Raw genomic sequence first — 16,953 nt, forward strand, 5'->3', positions numbered from 1 at the left:
TGACCCAAACTGTCACCCATCCTTTCCATTAGCTAACAAAGTGCTCACTGTTCTTCTGTTCACAACCAAAAACAAGGTGGTGTGTTATATGGGTTACTTTCCACCGTCCTGTTACTGTAAGACCTGCCTAACCTTTCCCCATGTGTATATTTATTTTACAGCCTTGTTTTTCCACAGTTGCCATTGGGTGTAGCACCACAGCTGTCCTTGCTTGCTGGCGGTGTATTTTTATTCACTTATCTCCAACCTAGCAGTTATTTTTTTCCGGCAGTGCTTAGTTTCCAATTCACTTACCCTGACCCCCTGCAAAGAAGAGAGGGTCCTCTTTTCACCTCTGAACTTGGTCCTTTCAGCAGCTTTATCAGGGATACACTGGCTTCTGCGGTTTGATCTGTGGTTTTGGATAATCCATTTAGCTTTTCTGAATGGGTTTCTTACTCTAAAACATGTCATGATCTCTGCTGGTGTGAGACTTCATCACTGACCTTCCAGACCAAAGTAATACAGTGCACAAAATAGCACCCCTTAATTTGCTCTGTGATATGGAAAATGCCATGCTTTCCCAGTTATAGGTAGAAGCTTCAGTTTTACTTGGTTTTAATGCAAAGAATCTCCTGTTTCCAGCCCATTGCTGGGTCATTAATTTGGATTCACTCACATACAAATTATACAATTCCTAAGCTATTATTCAACCAATTAAGAGTGATTTTGAAGGAGTCAAAAGACTCAGATTCCTCTTTCTACCACAGAACAGACTTCATGACATTGACCATTTATTTTCATTACTTAAACTTCCCACTTGTAGATCCAAGACATCTCCCTGTGCTGCAGCATGAAATGGATAAACACAATGAACATTAGAAGTGTTCAGAGGAGAAGCTCATATATCAGGGAATGAACATTTGATCTGTAGGGAGAATAAAACTGAAGAAAGAAGAAAAGTCTTGATGAAAAAAAATCACCTCAAACATAGAGGTTTCTGATCAGCTGAAGAGTGAACTTCTGGAGCAGCAAAGAGGACCAGCAGAGGAAATAATGATCTAAAAAGCAGACATGGGTCACAACGCCTTATGGCCAAGTGGCTTTCTTGGTCATGCATGAAATGAAATAGCAACCTCTCTCACAGGAAACCGGTGGGCACTCAACAAAAATGTCCTGAATCAGCAAACGTGACTTAAAGGGAAGACTAAGCATTTTATTGAGCTTGGAGGAAAAAAAAAAAGGCACAGAGGGAGGAATATGGATGTGGCACCCACAAACCCATCTTGTAAATTTGGCCAGACTTTGAGCTGTTGCATTCTGTAAATAGTTCTCTTAATAGAGCACGAGCTTAGTTTTACAACCACCCTTTACAAGCACGCTTTCATGTTCTTATTCTACACGTGATACATGAAACAGATTTAGGTACCTCATAAGTAGGCAGACAGATACGAAATTTTTGGCCTTGGGTTTTAAGAGCAGAGATGGGGGAAGAGTCCCAAAAGCAGATCCAGAGCATCTTAACAAAGGGATGGAGACGCATATGCCTGGAAAGCACCTGTTAGTGGAGATTAGCAAATAAATCTTTGAGGAGTAGAGTAGATGAATAATTCTCCTACCAATGACATAGACAACACTGGAAAGAGAAAATGGCATCCATAAAAATAATCTGTAAATATAAAATCCTGGACCTCTAGACTGGAAAGCTTATTTTTAAGCAGTTATTTTTATGTGTTATATGTTTCCACTTAACATTACAGGCCTAATCATTTGCAGCTTAGTGAAAGGGTTGAAGCCCACTTGCACACACCCGTATTTCCATCCAGCCTGTTTGTGAGCGTTATCTTCCTGGCCAAGCAACTGCTTGACTTGTTCACGCACACAAAAAGTTCTGTACACTCAAATGCACTTTGCTTCTCTGCCTTCACTTCATGACAGTGTGCTCTCACGTTGCACTGCTCTTCTCAGCATGCACATTTAGAAAATATGTGAAAATATTAAAAAGGCAAGCAGCACAGCTTGCCCTTGCTACAATAGGGGAAATCATGTTTAAGACTGTATTTGTTTTCCAGCTGGATGTACCTTCTCAAGCATGGTTCTGAGTCAGAGACATCAATTTCAACACAACTTACGTATACATCTAATAGTTGCTCTGAGACAGATCATAAAAAAAACTGTGTATAAACTTAGAGCAGCTCCAATTTTTATTAATTCAGACATAACTAACATTCTCAAACTATTGTTCAACTCAGGTAAGAAGGGCAACGTCAGAAGTAAAGAGATCTTCCCCAGGAATTTTTCAATCAGCAGAGAAGACCTGCTGCTGCAAATAGGTATTTGCAGTTTATCAAGAAAGCATATTACCAAAAAACATATTTTCCAAATGTTGCTGCTCATTGTCCTTGCTCTAGTCTGTCCTCAATGTCTTCAGCCACTTACTTAGCACACAGGGTACAGACACAAGTCAGCCTTCCACATCTAAACAAACCTGGTTGTCTTTCAGCCTCTGCATGGAGCCCTGCAGTGGAACTTTCCATTTCCCCCCAAAATAGCTGAATTCTGCTCTGTGAACCAGAGCAATGCACAACAGTTAAAGCCTACATATATCTCAGTATAGACCTTTCCAAAGCTTCTCCAGCTGGGATTGCTTAGGTTTATTGGAGGCTGATAGGTTATGCTGCTTCTGGGAACTTAAGACTGCTGTAGCACGAGCATTAATCAGCTGGTTTAAAGTGGAAAATTCAGATAGGTCAAGACATAAGAGTCTTAAAAAACAATGAAAATCAAATATTTAGAAGTGTGACAATCTGGGGCTCATTGTGTTAGGTGGTATCTCCAGAAATACAAGAGTGGTGTCATCCAGTGGGTGTGCTACAAATGAACAGGAAAAAATCCTACAGACCAGAAATCACATGGGCAAGAGCTCACGTGAGTGAGGACTGAAGTATTTTAACACTTCACGCAAATAGAGCACTGGACAGAGCATTCCCCATACTAACCATCTACTCAAAATCTTTATTGTGTTGAATAAGCATCCCTAATAATCCAGCCTATTTACAAATCCATTTTATTTACAAATCCATTTTTGCTTCTCCTTGCCCTTTCCCAGAAAAGCAGAACAGAGCTGCAGCAGGGCTGGCTCAAGGCTTCCACACAGCAGCAAGGTTGAATTTGGTCCCTCTCAGAACAAGAGGCAACTGCTGGGCTCATGCTGCTTGGAGGGAGGTGAGGGATGGGTGGGGAACTAGGATGGACTCCAGGTCTGGTCTTCTGTTATTGCTGCTGAGCAGGAGCAGAAACCCTGACCTTCTGCCATCAGCTTGGCTCACCAAAGCACTGGTGAAGAGTTTACTGCATTAAACTGCCTACCTTACTGTCAATGTGGTCTTCACACAGTTCTTGAAATGGTGAACAAAACCCCAGGCTCACAACCCCTCTTTTGCACTTTGCCATCTGCAAGGCTGAGAGAAGCAATTTGAGAACCAACATATCTCCAGATTTCTTTTAAATGGTGGCCGCTGTTCTTTGTTGATTTTCCATCAACTGTTCCAAAATGTATTTCCAAAAATACAGAGTGAGCTCTGAGGGGTAGCCAGCCACCACTGTCTTTGAGCAGCTAGCATGTCTACTTCAGCAGCCATCTCCTCTCTATTAGAAAAGAGAAAATCATATTGTAACTGATAGCAACAGTGGATGTAACCTACTCTCTGTGGAGAAAGCTGAATTAGTGCTTTTCATTCCTTCTAATCCCCCTGAGCCGTAACACCCCTCGTGTAGGCTCTAGCAAGGTCGAAAGACTTGAACGCAATACTAAGCTGGCGAGCCAGGTGGCTGGCAATATTCCTTTCATCCAACCCTATTTTTGCTTACCTGCCACGTTAAGGCCATTTGTAAATATAGATCAGAGGGCTCATAAGCAATAGGATATGGAACACCTTGCAGCAAAGATTCTAGCAACAAAAAAGTTCCCCCTTTCCTCTGAACCTGTGTATTCTCTAGTAAGTATTCCCTTTTATAGGTGGAAAAAGCTGAAGCCCGGAGACCAATTCTTACCACACACAAAACATTTTATACTCCACATACGGAGATTACATTTTACAAAGTACGGGATATGACTCAGAGATGCACGCTAGAGCCAGCACTGACAGCTCTTCCGATTAGCGAGCAATGGTCCTGCAGGAGATATTTGATGAGAACAAGCAAAAGTTTCTCAGCTCAGCTGTGTTCAACATGAATTTTTTGGTGGATAGTTCGCTCAGCCTGTGCTTTCAATAACAAATGCACACACAGATAGTTTCTCTGGAGAAGTAGCATGTACTACAAATTCTCTCTGCAGCTTGTCTTAGAACAATGTATTTGCATTAATCTATCCAAAAAACCTCATTTCAAGAAGAGATTGTTTTTCTACAGAGCTGGGTATATTTAAGGTGCAGAAAGCTGCAGAAGTGCCCGAGATGGTTTTCAAAACAGATGTGAGCTAAGAGTTCATTCTCCCATTGAAACTCATCGCACAAGAAAAAAACGTAATTGCACAGAAAAATGCTATGGACACAGGGGGTACTTTTTGTGAGCAAGTGAAGAATGATTGTCACAATATTTTATCCCAAGTTACCAGTTACTGACATCTTTAGTGAAACTTGTTGATTTTTTTCCTTTTTTGACTCTGATTTCCTAGAAGACTTCTTTAGAAAAAATTTTAAACTCAGAGCAATATATGAAGAATTATCTTTCCAATAAAGTTTTCCACAAGATATTTAATTTTTCAAGTCCCAAAATTCCAGTAAAGGAGGTCACAGACAAGGGCATACATAGAAAAATAGTCCTTGGTTAACTCTAATCTTTGGTATTTCAATGAGATTTTCTAGAGCGTTCATCCATCTCCCCAGCACGAGTAGGGCTGAGCTAGCCCCCAAGCACTTTTGAAAATCCCACCTGTAATGATTAATTATTCACAGCATTGCATACAAACCCCTATGGCTCTTTAACAATTCATTGTAATAAATTAGTCACTGATTGGATTTTTCCTTGCATTTATGTAGTTTAATGTTATTTAAGACACGAATACCTAGCAGCACAATACGTTTTCATAGAAAATGAAAAAAATGAACTTGGTATCCAGTACACTCCTATGCACACTGGGCCAGGTCCTTCTCATGAATCTCTGATAGAGTTGCTCAGGGTTACAGAGATAGTTTTGGCCCTGCTCTTAGTTATTATATTCTTTATGGAAAAATGCAAGGTGTTAAGGCAGACTACTTTGCACACAGATGGGATAAGGGGTTGTGTTCCTGAACAATATCCAATTCAAAGAGACAAGAAAACAGAATTTTTTTTTTTAAAAAAATACATGTTCATTCTATGTGATGTTACTTTCTCTCTCAGAACACTTTGAGAAAATAAGAGACCCACAACTAGTAAAAATCAAAGCATTTCTGCTGAGTATCCACTCAAACTTCTGGTCAATCTGCAGATACTGGATGACTGCATAGTTCAAAATCCAGGGATGATCAAGTACACTTAAGCTAGACAAGAGCACTGTGACTGCCGCCTTAATCCTGACAGCAAGGAAATGGCCAAGAATCAGGTTGGAATTTTTTTTTTTTTTTTAAGAAAACATAGACTTGATTCAGTTGACTGATTCATTCACCAGATGTAATCCCTAACCAATGGATTATACACGGTGTTCAATGCATAATTCTGATCTGCTCTTTATTTATACGAGAATGAAAAGGATCAGGTCTATTTTTAACTTCCTGGAAAGTTTAAAAATAAAGAACAGCTTTCAATAATGCATTAAACAGCAGGTTTCAGCCTTCTTAAAATAAGCCTACATGTATCAAAAAAGTGAAGTCCTGTGGCTCTACTACCCACACCACAAGTAGGTGAATTAAGAACAGCACGTCAGGAACAAATGAAGACTGAGATATATATGTTGGTAAATACATGTACACTATACATGTATGGTTAGATTTAGGGAATGGCAAGGAGTCTTAAAGTGGCCTGGAGCTTAATTCCCACTCAGCTCAAGAAGTGTTAGGCAGAAGGAACAAATGTACACATAGGCATTTAATTTGTGGTGGAAACACATGCACACACTGGATTTGAATCTTTAAGATCTCCCTAGTCCAGTTCTGCATCTTTAAGAATCTGGAGTTTCACTTTAAGAGATTTTCCATCTTTTTCCCCCCCTCTCCCAATGCACTTTTTTCCAGCACATTTGTGTCCTATGCCTTCCACTATTTAAAATTCAATTTAAGTCTTCAGTCAGGCTAAGCTGGGTTTACATCAGTACATTCCACAACAAATCCTCTGTAATGGGGAGAAGGTGACCAGTGGTCACAGAACCAGCCTTTTTGGAAACCTCCCACTGGTTTCACTGGAGTAAGGAGTACTGGGGGCTGCGATGGAGCTATTGTTCCCATCTGTTACCCCTCCTCACCCTCTGTAACCACTTTGTCAGATTGTCACCCTGAGCGGCTACAGCACGGGCACCCAGACACTTCCCGGGGACACTGTCCTGCAGAAGGAAGACGTGGGGAACGGCCGTGGTGGGCTGGGTGTTACCATCACACGCCACCATCGGTGGATCAACCAGGGTCAGGAGTAAAAGCCACCACTTGTGGCTTCATTTCAGACACACCAAGTGATTCTTCCTCAGAGAAACATGGACAACTTAACAGATACAAAGTGTTTTGAAAAAAAATTGTTTTTCTTAACAGTTTCAGCTCCAATAAAACCTCAGGTTAGAGGTAGCTCATCAAGCTAAAGTTCAACCTTGCCTCTATAATCAAGTCCTGTTAAGTTTTCTCTCATTCCTTTTATTTCTCTCTCCAGACTTAGGAATCATTTTCCTTTAGGCCAAGAAAAGGAGATACTAGTAATAAAGCAACTAATTTCACATCAACAATGCTGAAGTGAAGGACAGTGAGAAATGTCACTGGCCAGCTCAGAGCCTGGCCACACAGGGGCTGGCACAGAAGCTGCAGAGAGGAGAACACCTAATAAGCAGCGTTTGCACTTGGTTTGAAAGGCAGGCTTTCTCTAAAACAAATTAATGTGAATTTTTCTCCAGAAACTCTGAAAAAGCTTTTTTGCAGAAGCAATTCTTTTAAATTATCAGGTGACGTGTAATGAAAAATATTTTTTTCTAAATGTTTTCTGTGGATCTAGAACTATGCCCGTACACAAAACATTACCCACCTGCCGAGTTTATAAAGCATGCTGTTTTGTATGACTTGATGACCATTACAGCAGCAGGCAGCTTGAAACCAAACCCAACTGATACAACACTGCAACACCACCACAAGCACCAAGGGGGAGAAATCCATTCCTGTAACCCTGGCAAATTGGATTTTTATAACAGCAAGAGCAGTTCATAACCTCACTTTGCTCAACACTCCCAGCCATGGGTTGCATTAAGCAAGATTAATATTCAAATTATCGTGTGATGTTGCCGTGGACTTGCTCAAGTGCTCACTGCAGCGAGCGCGGGGTGCTGACAGGATCCCATCACCGCGTGTCAGCGTTACGCGGCTCCTGGCTCTCCTTCCCGCAGCACGGAGCCAGCCAAGCTCTGCCTTCCCTTGACTTTAATAACCTCACACTGGTGGAAGCGGGGCCAAATTTGGCTCACTGCATTACAGCTGAAATAAACGGGGACAATACTAATTAAAACGATTAGTAAATTCAGTTTTAAACTCCTCAGGTAGCTGGCGTATCCCTCTTCCCAATACTTAAGGATGGGAAATACTATCCTATACAAATACTATAGTAAATTTAGCTGCTGAAAGCTAGCAACAGTCTGGCTTTTATTGGCACTCCTCTCTATATGCCCTGGCTTCCATATCCCCATATATTTTAAGAACCAGCTTCTGTACATATTGGTACCTTATGCTTCGGCAGTTGCGCACTGTAAATATAGAAGACTTTTAACCTAGGGCTCAGCCCAGATCTTTCCCCCCCCAATATTTTTAAGGAGAAAGGGTCAGAGTATTCCAGTGAACTGACGCACTCTAATTTATACAGCAAGCAGCTTAAAATTGTGCGTCATTTGACCATTTTCCATTTGTTCATGCTGAGATTAAGAGATGGACTTATTGTTGAGCTTATACTTGAAATTACAACTAAGAGAAAAAAAGGGTTATAGGAGATCAGTAGCTACAGCTGGGCTTTGATTTACTGCTGTCCAGTCATGGCAATGTAAATTAGAAAACTTGAAAAAAGCAGCTCATAGGGATTGAGAGAAGCTGAGTAATTAACCATTTCAAAGGTAAAGGTTTCCAAATAAAACTGAGGAGCCAGGACTTGCTGTGAGCAGTAACAGCTTGTTTAATTGCCAAAAAGCATCTGTGACAACAGAGTGGTATGCAGCTGTGATTGCAAGGGAGAAAAACCCAGCATCAACATCAGAAATCATTTGTAAAGCTGAGGAGTCAGCATATTTTATATGAGTTCATCACTGCACTGTATGTCTCAGGTCAGACAGATGGCAAGCTTTACACACCCACCAGAAGATGGCTCTTTCCTTAGATACCTCTCTAGCATTTCTTCCAATATATGGGATATTTTAACTTGCATGAATAGGTTCAGGATCAAAAATAATCTCACAATACGTATTCTGGAATTTTGCAGCAGTGTGGGCAAGTCCAATAAAATAAAATAAAAAAAACCAACACAGAGCCAGTCAAATAACGAATGGGTGTTTGTTCACAACCATTTATACAAGTAGGTTATTGTGAGTGTACACACGTTTGCACAAAGTGAACACCAAGCCCTGAGCTGACGTAAGCTCAAGTATTTCAAGGGAAGTTAGTGAAACCATGGAAATGTCTACAAGCAGAACTGCAGATAAAGAGTTTAAAAGCTTTTCCTTCTAGTGACATGGATCAGTAAAGTTGATCAGGTTTATCAATAGGAAATTCATGAGAACACTTGCAGTTCTCTCCGGTTTCTTTCCATATTCTTTTTATTCTGTATACGACATGAATCCCAAACTGATTAGTATTTACATGATAGTGGTAAGAAGGGTAACAGTTTTGCTGACATTTTCCTGGAAGAACTGTTGCTATCTATAGCATTTTCCATTTTCATCTGGGATATTTTTATGGGACTGGAGACAGATGGATTTTCTAGTAAAGTGAAAATAAGAACACTGCCATTTAAATAGTGTATTTCCATGTGTATTCCATAGTCTATTTCCATTTCCAAATCACTAATATTATAATATTTTGCTGAAACTAAATTTATGTATTTATCACCACCAACCAGTCTCCTTCCCTGGTGGAAAAAGAAGAACTATCACCCTCTAACTTTGCAAACTTTTGCCAACGCACCAAAAGGTGACAACTGACAGAACTCTGGTGCCAAAAGCTGCTTAAGCTGCTTATGACAGCCAGTGTCCATGCAGGGTAGGTATTCTGCTGTTCAGAGAAAGATTTATTATGAAATATCCATTAACAAACTTTAATAACTATGAAAAATATTTGATGTTTTCCAGAGAAGTATCATTCTTGAAGTACTAGAAAAATAGGAAAGTCTAGCTGCAGGAGAGACCAGAACATCTACTTTAACACGTGCAGGCTAAAACAGGTCACCTAAGCAGGAGGTTGCTAAATCCAAGCATGCAAGATTAATGAGTCAAACTTGAAAAAGCAAATATACTACATATTGGTTCAAAATCTATTATGAAAGAAGTTGTTCATTGTCTGTAGTCACACCCCCTGCTGTTTGAGTTTCACTTCTTCTTGACCATCCTCTTTGCTCCCTTTCCTGCACATGCAGCTATCCCTTGTCTTTTGTTTTAGTCAGATTGCAAGCTCTTCAAGGACTCGCCTTTATCAAGCCAGGGACTAATATTTTGATCATCTGTTTACACATCATCTAATATTGGGCTTTGCCCATGACAGGTTCACATAGGTGATACAGGAATACAAAAGTTTAAGATCATACATAAACTTACATGCAAGTTAAATTTAAGTTGAGATTCAGACTGGAATCTTCAAGATACCGTCCCCAAAACTGGCAACATTATCAGAGTATGATTGTGCACATGTGCTCATTTCAAAGGAATGGCATTTCCTTCCAAAATCCAATCCAGCAAAGGGCTTATAACACACTTCTTGTCTCAAGGCAGCCAATGACTACGATGGTGCTTCTCAAGCAAAGTGACATATAGTCTGAACAAGTGGGGCAGTTTCCCCCCATGGGTCACCCTGAGATTTGCTTGGCACAGCTTATTTTCTACAAAAAAACAAATTCTACCCATTCTTTGAGGCCCACACACTAAATCCATGTGCACAACTAACTAATCTTCATCTGCTCTATTGCAGAAAACCTTTCTTGTGGCATATCAGTGAGCTCTAGATACATTAATGCCTTAACACCAACATAAATGTCAGAACTGATGTTCACAGGCATGCAGGAGGGGGGCGTTCAGCAACATTCACATGAACATGGTTTTCTTTGGATTATGTCTTACTGTAAAACCAGCCAAGATTTTGCTATGTTACTTTCTAAATAGAAATGTCACTGCAGAAATAATGCTTAATCCTAGAGGTCCTATACATCCACAGCAAAGTATCTTATAATCTTCCAACCTCTAGAGTATTAAGTAGTGTTGTAAGATACGGAAACAATTTTATCCCGTTTTGAAGTGGCAATCTGAGACAGAGACAAATTATTATTACTGTCTAGCTCTAGCATAGCATTTTTCTACTGGACACCTGAAAGTGCTGACAGAACAAGAAATTTAATCCAGGTCTCTCCAGCCCAGTTTAGCATCCTCAGTGTTAGACCACCCGTATTCCAGCTCTAGCTCTAAAAATGGGGTGCGGGTAGGACCTCTTCTGATACTCACACTTGGAGCAAGTTTAATTTCTACTCAAAATGCACAGGTAAAAAACCCAAGAAAGTGAGGCAACACAAAAGCATGATGCAGCAGCTCATTAACTATCAGGACAGATAAAGCCCATATCTGCTTAAATTTGTCTTTTCCAATGACAACTAGAAGAACCTCGCAGCATCGCTGTACTGATGATATTTATTTTTATCACCAGGCCAATTTACAAGCCTTCTGTCAGATAAGGAGTTTCAGAGCTTTACAGAGAAATGCATTTAGCCACGAATGCACTAGGGCAAAGCAGATAAAGTTCAATGTCTAAATTATGAAGATTTAAATGTTATTATGACATGAAACACATTGTGCCAATTTTCCAACTGTAGCAAACATACTAAATGTCATTGTCTTTCTAAGAAGAAAGGATCTATTCATGTTTCCTTTTTTATTGACTGAGGAAGATTAAGGGTAATCTCACTAAATCCTCATTCACCCCACATGATACATTTTTTTGGACACTGCTGTGTCATTCAGAATATTATATTCACTAACAGAGAAAACTTGCTTTATTTATCCCTGCTTCTTTTTGTCCTTCCATCCCCTTCAAAACACCCCCATGTCACACACCTCTGGTTTTGCCACCCAGTAAGACCAGCTTACATTTGGCATTGAACCCCAGGGTGGTCAGAGTCATCACATTTTGCTTTAAACAGTTAGAAACATCCAGAAAGGACAGCGGCCAACTGCAAGACATTTCCTTCCTGCTTTGGCTGCAGGATAGAAAGACAAATTAAGCTTGCCAAATTGCATTCATTTTCCTGGTCCCCTCTGCTCTCTCCCACCTCCCATTAGAAAAAAATAAATAAAAATCAAACTAAATCCCCAAACATAACAAAGAGGTATGAAAAAAGCCTGAAAGAGAAACCCTTTCTGGCTCCATGGCTATGAAGTCTGATTTCTTCAGGAAACTTCACAAAGATAAAACTTGCTGGAAACATATGTATCAGATGACAGCATCACTGACCATGGGGAATTTAATTACTGTATTGTGATCTGTCAAAAGGAGGTGGCAGAACTGATTTTTGTGCCAAACAAAGACTATTTTATTCCTGAAGTTACTGGGGGCTAGTCAAAACCACAGCAGAGTCTTGCTGAGAGGTTGGATTAATACTTATAAAGCAAAGTAAGAGAGGCCAATTCCTCTGATATAGAGAAGGCTTGCTGAAGCCACTCTCTATCCCAGGAACACCACATAAATACCTCTGGGATTTGGTACCCAGGAAATGGCAAAAGATTTTTATATCCCATAAAAGCTGTTCCCTACAAGCCTGCTCTAAAGGCAGTGGAGCCTTTCTGTTGGCACAGTTTATCTCTGCATGGGCTTCTGAAAGCAGCAATGAAAGAGGATGCTGAAAACACAGCTTTTCATCTCCAGAGGAACATGCCCACCTGGGCAAAGGCACCTGCTTGTTGAAGGATTTGGGGAAGATAGCCGAAAGCATCACCCCAGGCTGGTCAGCTGGATTCATCCCATCAGTGATTTAAAGTCTTGAGATCCTTGAGACAGTGTCTTAGGAGAGCACCAGGGCAGGTTTAGCCTCTGCTAGGGTGAGAAGACTCCCTCATCATGGAAGTCATGGATAGGACTGGAAACCCCCATCCCCAGGCACATCCCAGAGGAGACGGAAGCTCAGCAGTGAAGCTCTTCCCCCCTCATCTCCCCCGAGCAAACACGACACTGGACTTGGCAAACACGCAGCGATCAGCCTCAGCTGCACAAGGAAACCATTTAGTGCAAAAGTACAGGCTTTAACCTACCCATAACACAATGCAACAATAGCAATGGCAAAAAATGACAATGTTGAGGGAGAAATATGATGCCAAGGTGGGTGATACGAACTCCTTGGACATGAAGTCATTACCTTTTTACACCAGTTTTTCTCTGAAGGTAAATCCTAGCATTTATTTCAAAGCTCAAAGCTCTGCAAAACAAGCCTTCCCCATCACACTGCTCCAAAACTGACAAGGAGGGAGAAATCCTGGAGAAAAGTATTAGCACCAAAGAGACTTCATCCCTGCGTTTTCTCACTTAGAGGTATTCAAGCCAAGCAATCTGTGAAATCCATCAGGGTCCCCATTGTTCCCTATATTTTTTTTCTTTTAAATAAAAAAGCTACCTTAGATGCACAAATAGTATGAAGCACAAGTCAGAGCAAGTGTTTCAAAGCAGAAGGGCCAAATTCTGACTTCGTGCATTTAATATATGAACACTGTCATCAGTGAGAGCTTCACTAAAGTTTCCAAGCTTTGAATTTTTACCCAAGAGTCCTGAAGTCGCAGCCCTTATTTTGACAAGTGGGATGTTTATCTGAGTAATGATGGCACAATTTCTCATTGGTTCTAATTAGAAAATAATTAGTACAAGAATCCTAATGCAATGATAGTGCCATGGCTTACTGCTTATTTCTGTTAATCAAAGCCCGGCACCAAATCAATATACTTTCCCATAACAAAAGAGACCCAGTACTATAGAGCCATTTCTAATAATTTCATTCAGCATGCTTCAAAGTAAATTCTGACAATTTAATTGGAAATTACATTTTTAATAGGAGGCTGGTTTTGCAATTACCATTAAAACCAAATGTCCCTTTGCTTTATCTAAGCCATGCCTTTTTTCTAATGGTGTTCTCTTGGATTACTGTCTTTATCAGTTGTATTTTTATGAGACTCATAGGACCCAATTTGATGTTCCCAGGTATTTCAAACAGAACATATTGTACATTGTTCAAAAGTAATATTATTAGAAATGTGGCTAGATATGTTGTGTTACAATCTTTTTTTTTTTTTTGAGAATTAGAAGATTCATATTCTCTGAATCTAATATTATTCAACAACTTTTAAAACTTTAAAGACAAGAACCATTTAATGGAAAATAATGTTCAGATACCGAATAGCCACTATTGGCTCAGAAATTCACCATTCTCTGCTCTCATCCCTGCCTGACACCAAAAACCAGCCACTGCTTCATGTGGCCGCTGCCATCCCTGTGGTGGTTGAGGGGAAAAAAAAAAAAAAAAAAAAAAAAATCACTGCAGACCCAGGGTAACCTAACCTAGAGTTGTGTTTAGTCACAACTAGCAATGTGACTGACAGTGAAGAGCAGCCATCAGCTGTTATAAAAGGCAGGCCCTCAGCTCACTGAAATCAGTAATAAACCCCCCCTTACAGTTTTTGATAATAAGCATTACCCTCATCCTGGAGCAGGACCAAGCTTTGTATCTGCAGATAGGCAGTGGAAGATGGCAACTATGAAAAGTCACTTTATTTTTTATATTTATCATCTCAGAGTCCAAACTGTTTTCCTGGCACAGGGTGGTGGGCAGAAGTGACCAATTTCTCTTTTTGTGGCATTTGAACCTTGGCAGTACAACATCTGTAAACAGGGAGTTTGTTTTCCTGTTGCGATGGGGACTAGTCGAACCATCGAGTAATGAAGGCATTGCCCTCCGCAGTCAATAGGCAGTGGCATCTTGTGCAGAAAGGAAACAGTTAACTCCCAAAGAGATGTGCAAGTAGGAAAATTACCTCACATCTGTATTATATCCTGTACTGACAGGTGTTGTGTTGCTGTAACACTCCCTTAATTTATCACCCCCCTGGTACCAAAAGAGTTATGTCCCTCTCTGATAAAGCTCCGAGCAGTTCCAACAGCATTTGCTCTTTGAGCTGACAGTGGTCATGTCATCAGAAGCACTTGGGCCTCTTCAAAATTTAAAGCCAAAGTGATAGTCCTACAACTCCTTGCTCACATGTGGCCCTGGTCCATCCCACTGAATTCAAGGGCATCTACACGGTGAGCCAGGTTCACAGCATCAGGTCTGGGGTTTTCAACATCCCACATCAGCTGGTGCTTCACAGCTTTGTCACTATCTAGACTTTAATTTCCAGTTTGCATTTCTTACCTCATACTAATATTTGCTTTCATAGACTATTTCAACAAACAGTGCATCAAGCGTCTGTTTGCCCAAGATTATATTCAGATGGTTGCAGCAGGTATTTAGTTTTGGCTCCTGTTATAGGAAATCCATAACTGTAGAGCAAAAAAATCCCTTATGCTAAATGCATCTGAATTTGCTGCAGTTTCTGGCTTGGTAACACACTTTGTTCTTTTGCTTTTAGAGAGAAAATGTGCATTGTTGGGGATTACTGTAAGAAGAGCAACAGAACTTGTGTCTTGTGTCCATGCGCTCCCACATCTGCCCCTAGCCATCTGTCACCTTGGCATTATTCTTAGCTCCTAAGCAATTTGGGACACTTACTGCCTTTTGGTTTAGTCAGCAAGAACAAGACAGCTGCATTGCATTTAGGATCCCAAAGTGGAGGTAAATAATCAGTCACACTCCTAATAAAAATAATCATAATTCCACCTATCGCAAAGTACGGTACCATGACTCAGGCACTGCATAGTTCTGCTGGCCTCCAGCTGCCTGCTAAGATACTGTACAGAGCCAGGACTGTTTGCCATTTTAGGATTAATGTAGAAAAATATGCCAAAGTTGGAATACTGTTCAGTACTTAACTGAAATATCAGCAAGAAAATTGCTTTAGAAGATACATGGCTGGATTCCTATTTATCTTTCTTTTTTATTAAAAATCCAACTAATAAAATAAAAGGCAGCTATAAGAGACTTCAAGCACAGTAGAGGGAGCTGAATGCAAGAACTCTTGCCCAAACTGATGAGCTCTTTGGAAGAGAAACACATATGTCAGCAAAAACTAATTTGCCCAAGCACAAGTGAGAACGCAATTTTTTGCAGGCTACAATGAAAACAAACCAAGGATGGTAAGATTGCTCAGAAGAGACAGAAAAGACAACAAAAAAGGAGACAAAAATGAGGTTGAGAGGATGGAGGAAAAAGGTGACAACAGGTAAGTAACTGAGAGTGAAAGAATTACAGTCCAAGGAAAACTCACGGGTTGTGATAAAGCTTCACGTGCTGGACTCGGAGTAAAATTTGGGAAGGGAAGAATGAGGAAAAAGTGAACACTGATAAATGCTTTGCCTTTTGTTCTATCTCCCCTGTGTACTTTTTACATGGACACCTTTTTTAAAGGGAGCTCAACAAGCAAGTTCCAGCTGTGACCTGCTGTTCAGGCTCAGAAAGAGCAGGGCAAGAGCCTGCTTGCCAACTGCCAACTCCTGTGACAAGACAAAGCCTCATACTGCTGCCCGTTATCTAACCATTTGGCATCTGGGTCAGGCACTGTCATCTCGACATCACCCCACTCAGCCACCCCTGCCTGATTTCAGCCCAGCTTAGTAAATAGCCCAGATGTTTACAACACATCACAGGACAGGAAACCACATGCCTAAAATTGGTGAGTGTGACTGTGGGGCTGGGTTTATCCTTATCCTGTGCTATTTGACTTCTTTCTGAGCTTTCCTAGCTGTGCCTAAACTCTAAAACCAAATGAAATTACAGTGGAACTCATTATAGGCTTGTGAGTTTAATTATTTGAGCCATCCCCTGCACTCTGGCAGCTTAGCAGTTGAGCCTCCTCTTACAGAGCCATCCTTGGGAACTCTCCAGTGCAGGATTGGTGGCGATCAGCATCATTAAACCAAGTTATATAAAGAGTAAATCACAAAAAATTACTTTTCCAATTGCCTCGCTTCTGTAGATTCAGGGGGAAGAAAAGGTTATTTTATTTTGTTTTTATTTCTAGGAAAGATGAAAGCTAGGTAGCTGAGCTGACCCTGCTGCAATCCCCTTACAAGTTCATGTCTTCTGTGCCCTTCAGTTCCACACTGCTCATACATTTTGGATGAGGTAATCAGCTAGAGTCTGCAGCTTAAAAGAAAGTTAGACTCTCAGCATCCAAACTCTAGAGGTGCAAAAGGCTTCTTTTCACACCCAAATTCAAGGCAGGAATGAGGCTGTGATGTGAATTAGCTGTGAAAGGGAGTACAATCAGACTCTACACACCTGACAGAAGGGAAACGACTCAAATTCAAAACTGCTGCCAGACCCTACCAGCAATCATGGCTTTGTAAGCAACTGGTTTAATTCAGCAAGGGCAGACATGCACCTGATTGGAAGCATTCAAGCCTTTCTACCATGCTGGCAAAACCACTCACA

This window comes from Strix aluco, chromosome 21 (genome assembly GCF_031877795.1).
Source record: "Strix aluco isolate bStrAlu1 chromosome 21, bStrAlu1.hap1, whole genome shotgun sequence".
In the NCBI taxonomy this organism is placed as follows: Eukaryota; Metazoa; Chordata; class Aves; order Strigiformes; family Strigidae; genus Strix; species Strix aluco.